A 6,000-nucleotide genomic window follows, 5' to 3' on the forward strand; every position below is an offset into this window, starting at 1 on the left:
AGAACCTGGCAGAAGCCTGAATTCAGTCCCAGACCCTGAGTGTGTGCGGGTTGCAATACAGCACACAGGGAAGCCTTGGAACGTTGATCCCAGGCAGTAAGGCCACATTCTGCATCTGAAATCACCAAAGGACACATGCAAGGTTCCCACAGGCCTAACTGGCCTATGCCCAGCAAACCCCAAGCACCTGGCAGGGGCCTAAAATCAGTTCCAGGCCCTGAATGTGCACAGGTTGAATCAAACACACAAGGAAGCCTTGGAGCCTCGCTCCCTGGTTGTAAGACCACACCCCTCCTCCTGTGTCTCAAATCACAGGAGGACACATGGGATTCCCCATGGGCCTAACTGGCCCAGGCCCAGTAAACTCCAAGTGGCTAGCAGTTGCCTGTTGTCTGCCCCAAGAGACAAAAGTGGGCCAGGTGATACTCAACACATGGGGGCAGTTTTGAAACGTAGTTTGAAACTGAGAAACATAGGAAAATGACAAAAGGAAAGAGGAAAATACACTCTCAAACTTCCAGCCCAAGCCAGAGCAAGCCTAGGGGACATGGATAAAAAAGAAAATATGAGCCATACACCTGAAATTCCCTAACAGATAACAACTGAAGTAAAGACACAACTCCGGGAAGCTATAAAAGAACTCAAAACAGAAATAGTCTCCCATTAAAAGAAGAAGTGATAAATGTGATGAAAGAAATGCTAAACACATTTAAAGAAGATATAATTAAAAAATTAGAAGAACAATGCAAAAAGATGGAAACTTTGAATGAACAATATAAGAAACAAACAGAATACGTGAAGTAGATTCAAAGAAATATACAGGAAATCAAAAAGTCCATCAAAAGTTGGCAAAACTGCCTCAATGAATGTAAAGATAGAATTTCAGTCTTCAAAGACACGACTGAAGCTAGTGAACAGGAAAGGAAAGATGTTTTAAAAATAATAAGGAACCAGGAAATAACAATTCAACAACAAGATGATGCAAAGATAGGTATAAACAACAACAACAAAAAACACAAATGGTATCTAGGCTATTTACAGAAGTAATAGCTGAAAATTTCCCAAACATGAGAATGGAAACTGACATACACATAAGTGAAACATATTGAAATCCAAATAATCATAACCAAAATAAAACTATACCCAGACATATAGTAATCAACATCCCAGAAATCCAACATAAGAACAGAATATTAAAAGCTGCTAGAGAGAAGAGACAAATCACCTATAAAGGAAAGCCTATCAGAATCACTGAAGACTTCTCAACACAATGAAGTCAAGAAGAGCATGGAGTGAAGTATTTCAGCTCCTAAGGGAAAATGACTTCCAAACCACACTGATGTATCCTACAAAACTGTCCTTCAAAATGGATGGAGTTATAAGATACTTTCACAACAAAGAACAGCTGAAGACCTTCATGGCCACCAAAACAACCTTCCAAAGAATACTGAAAACATTCTACACAGACATAGGAAAAAAGCACTAAGTAAGGCAAACAATCAAATGAAACTGAAAGGTAAAGAATCAACAGCAGAAAGATAACATGTCAAAAGTAAACTCACATATAGCAGTTATAACCATTAATGTAAATGGCCTCAATTCACCTATCAAAAGAAATTAGACTGGCAGAATGCATCAAGAAACAACATCCAACCAGATGCTGTATACAAGAAACCATTACTGCATGCAACAGGATTCAAAAACAAAGCAGGGATAGCTATTCTGTTTGTAGACAATGTGAACTTCAAACCAAGAATGATCCAAAGAAATAAAGATGGCCACTACATACTAGTTAGGGGAAAACTTCAAGAGGAAGATAACAATCTTAAATATATATGCACCAAATTTGGGAGCACCAAGCTATACAAAACAAATACTAACAGAAACAAAAAATAAAATAAGCAATAACACAATTATAACAGGAGACCTTAACATGTCATTGACACAAAGGGACAGACAGATCGACTAGACAGAAAATCAGCAAAGAAATAACAGTACTGAATCACACCTGTGAACAAATGGATTTAGTAGAAGTATACAGAGTGTTCCACCCAGCAACATTAGATATATATTCTTCTTAGCAGCACATGGAACATTCTCTAAAATACTAGCCCACAGAACATGCTTAACTAAATGCAAAAGAATTGAAATCATCCCAAGCATGTTATTGGATCATAGCATCATGAAACTAGAAATTAATGACAAAAGAAACTGCAAAAAACCTACGAACACATGGAAATTGAATAAAACATGCCTGAGCAATCAGTAGGTCACAGAGGAAATTAAAGAAGAAATTAAACAATGTTTACAGGCAAAAAAAAATACAAATAGATCTTACTGGAACCTGTGGGACGAAATGAAAGCAGTCCTCAGAGGAAAATTTATTGCAGTGAACTCTCACATTAGAAAACTGAATGAACACAAATAAACAACCTGATGCTACATCTCAAACATCTAGAAAAAGAAGAACAACTCAAACCTGAAGCCAAAAGAAGGGTGGAAATTATACAAATCAGAGCAGAAATCAATGCACTAGAGACTAAGAAAACAGTACCAAAAATCAATAAATCAAAGAGATGGTTCTTTGAAAGAATAAATAAAATTGACAGACCTCTAGCCAACTTTATTTTAAAAAAGGAAAGAAAAAACTCCAATTCATGCAATAAGGAATGAAAAGGATTTAATCACCACAGACCCTGTGGAAATACAGAAAATCATCAATATGTATTCTGAAACCCTCTACTCTCATTGGCTTGATAACACAGAAAAAAAATGGACAGATTCCTAGAAACACATGAATTAGCAAAGCTGGGTCAAGAAGATATAAAACTGCTGAATAACCCAATTTCAATGAACAAAATTGAAAATGTAATTAAATCCCTACCAACAAAGAAAAGCCCAGGTCAAGATGGATTCACTATGGAATTCTAAAATTCAAAGAAGATTTAATACTGGCACTGCTCAAACTCTTCAATGAAATTGAAAGGAAAACAATCTTCCCTAAATCATTCCTAGAAGCAAACATTACTCTAATACCAAATCCTGAGAGAGCCCCAACCAGAAAAGAGAACTACAGGCCAATATCCCTAATGAACATAGATGCAAAAATTCTCAATAAAATATCGGCAAACAGAATGCAGCAAATCGTTAAGAAGATTATACATCATAACCAAGTGGGATTCATCCCAGGAATGCAGGGATGGTTCAACATAAGCAAATCAATAAATGTAATCCACCATATAAACAGATCCAAAAATAAGAACCACATGATCATTTCTATGGATGTAGAAAAAGCTTTTGATAACATCCAACACTTACTCATGGTAAAAACCTTACAGAAAATTAGAAGAGACAGTCTTTACCTCAATATGATAAAAGCCATCTATGACAAACCAACAGCCAGCATCATATTAAATGACCAAAAACTGAAAGCCTTTACCCTAAAATCAAGAACAAGACAAAGATGTCTGTTACCACCACTCCTATTCAATATATTGCTGAAAATACTAGCCAGAGCAACTAAATAAGAGAGAGAAATAAAAAGAGTAATGACAGGAGAAGAAGTTAAATTATCAATATTTATAGATGACCTGATACTCTACATAGAAGACCCCCAAAACTCCATTGAAAGACTCCTAGGTATAATAAATAAATTCAGTAATGTAGCTGGATACAAAGTCAACTCTCAAAAATCAATAGCATTCCTATACACTAACAACAAAATCACTGACAGAGAAATAAAAGAAGCCACAACAAATGAAAATAATACCACACAACAAAATGAAATAATTAGGAATTAATCTAACAAAAGAAGCAAAAGATCTATTCAGGAAAAATTATAGTACCCTGAAATAGGAAATTGAAAAGGACCTCAGAAAATGGAAAGACATCCCTTGTTCATGGATAGGAAGAACAAACAATGTGAAAATGGCCATTTGAACAAAATTGTTATACAGATTTAATGCAACTCCAATCAAAATGCCACTGGCATACCTCACAGATCTAGAGAAATCATTCCTAAAATTCACCTGGAACCAGAAGAGACCTAGAATAACAAAGGCAGTTCTAAGCAACAAAGTCAAGGCAGGAGGCATCACAATCCCTGACTTGAGTTATACTACAAGGCTACAATAATAAAATCAACAGGGTAATGGAATAAAAACAAACCTGAAGATCAGTGGAATAGATTAGAAGATACAACCACCATTACAAACCCACTCAGCCTTATCTTTGATGAAGGGGCCCAACACATCCACTGGAAGAAAGATAGTCTTCAATAAATGGTGCTGGAAAAATTGGCTCTCCGTATGCAGAAGACTAAAGCTAGCCCCATCCTTATCACCTTGTACTAAACTAAAGTCTAAATGGATCAAAGATCTAAATGTTAAAACAGAAACACTAAATTTGTTAGAGGACAAAGTAGGTAGAAATCTTGAAGACATAGGGGTAGGTAGTAAATTCAAAGCACACTCTTCTGCATGGTTTGTGGGAGTATAGTCTAATGCAACCACTGTGGAGGTCAGTCTAGAGATTCCTCAAAAAGCTGGGATTGAGGTCTCATTTGACCCAGCTATTCCACTTCTGGGCATATTCCCAGAAGAACTGAAGACATCATACCATAGTGATATATGTGCACCCATGTTTATAGCAGCACAATTTGTAATAGTCAGATCTTGGAAACCACCTAAATGCCCATCAACTGAGGAATGGATAAAAAAGTTGTGGTATTTTTATACAATGGAGTACTACGCAGCTATAAAGAATGCTTCCTCTTAAAGGATTATGGAAAGGATGGTCCAATAACATGAAACTTTGGCAATTTCCACCCTATTCCAAATAAACAGCAAAGGAAAAAACATACTCTAGCAATCTACCACCTCCTCTGTAGTTTCAGTAGGGCTGAACAAAGGAGGTAATGTATCCTGTTCCACCTTTATCACAGGAAAAACTGGAACCTATATTCCGTTCTTCCACCCAATTGTGTTAACAGAGCCAAGAAAAGAGCTAATTCTATTCTCTTCTTTGTGCAAGTGATTGGTGGCAATCTGATTCCTCTACTGGGATAGTATTAACAGGACACATTGAAGACTTTATTTTGTGTGTCTCACTGCAAAACGGCAGATGACTTTCCTTTTTCCTCTCTAGTAGGGTAGTAGTAGTAGTAGTAGTAGTATAGTAGGGTAGAGTGGACATCTGGCCTTCCTTTCCCATACAGCACAAAATAATTGTGTTCCATTTCTGTCAGGGAAGCCAGTAGGAGCCAGTAGCAAGGTGAGTGGCCACTTTCATTCAACAGCAATAAGACTTAGTAAGGTGTTGACAAGTGAGATCAGTCATCAGTAGGCTTCACAACTGCACCCCACAGTGTCAGTGGGCCCAGGAAGTAGAAGAGTTTCTGCCACTACTACATCAATGAACTGAATGAGGTAGTGCAAAGCAGGTAGCAAGGACTCTCACTTTTACTCTACCCCCAGTGTCAGTGAGATATTGAGCCATTACACGCCTATTTCAGCTATGAGACTAAAAGAGGTGACCCAAATTATGGGTAGTTGTCATCTCTGTTACCCTCCCCCACTTAAACAAGATATATAGTGAAAAAAGACAACCAACTAACGCCTCCTGTTCCTACAGAATTGACCAACAGTGATTGGGTGGGAGCATGAGCAGCACCAGGAGGACTCAGACTATAACATCATTTCGAGGACTCATAAAATCTTTCATTACAACCAATAGCCAAAAAAGTAACCCAGAGTCTATAGGCTAAATCAAAACACAGCGACTCCTTGTTATAATGACAGATTTAAGTTGGATCAACAGTCTTCTAACATAATAACCAAAATGTCCAGGATTCAGTATAAAATTATTTGTCATGCAAGAATCAGAAAATGCCCACCATAAAGGAAAAAACACAATCAGCAGGAGACAACTCCAAAATTAACTACATATTGTAATTACCTGAAAAAATTACAAGAGAAATATTATGAAATTGCTTTGACAAGC

The sequence above is a fragment of the Cavia porcellus genome, unplaced genomic scaffold (assembly GCF_034190915.1).
Source record: "Cavia porcellus strain 051 isolate PalLab524CR breed Dunkin Hartley unplaced genomic scaffold, mCavPor4.1 scaffold_3, whole genome shotgun sequence".
Taxonomy (NCBI): domain Eukaryota; kingdom Metazoa; phylum Chordata; class Mammalia; order Rodentia; family Caviidae; genus Cavia; species Cavia porcellus.